Raw genomic sequence first — 559 nt, forward strand, 5'->3', positions numbered from 1 at the left:
CAACACTGCGGGAAGAGGAGGTAGGGAAGCTCGGCCTATGGCGTGGTGGCCAGCATCTGTCGTCTTTCGGGCTCCGATGCGGCGCATCCCTGTGGGGCCCTCGGGCAGCGGGCTCCCGGCGGGTCCGGCCTTCGGGCGGGCGGGGGTCTACCTGCGCCGACCCCGCACCTGGCCGGCCTCGGCGGGGCCCGCGCGGCTGCTCAGCCGGCGCGGCGCCTGGGCGCCCGTCCTCTTCCTCCGCCGCCCGCCGACCCCCCGGCTCCCCAGCGGGGCCTCCTCCTGCCACGTGACGCCCCCGCCGGGGGCCCAGCGCCCTCCTCGCCGCGCCGTTCCGGCTCCCGGCTCCGCCTGTGCGCGGCCTCCTCGGCGCAGCCCTCCGCGCGGCGGCCGGGGCGGCGAAGCCCACGGCGCCTGCCATTTGTCATTCAGCCGTCGGGCCCGCCCCGAGCCTTGATTTAGCCGCGGCCCGCGGCCCCGGGCCTCACTCGCCTGCGCGCGGACGGCGGCGGTGCTGGCGGCGGAGCGCGGGCCTGGCGCGGGCGCTTCCCCGGGCGCCGTC

This window comes from Equus quagga, chromosome 8 (assembly GCF_021613505.1).
Source record: "Equus quagga isolate Etosha38 chromosome 8, UCLA_HA_Equagga_1.0, whole genome shotgun sequence".
NCBI classification, from domain to species: domain Eukaryota; kingdom Metazoa; phylum Chordata; class Mammalia; order Perissodactyla; family Equidae; genus Equus; species Equus quagga.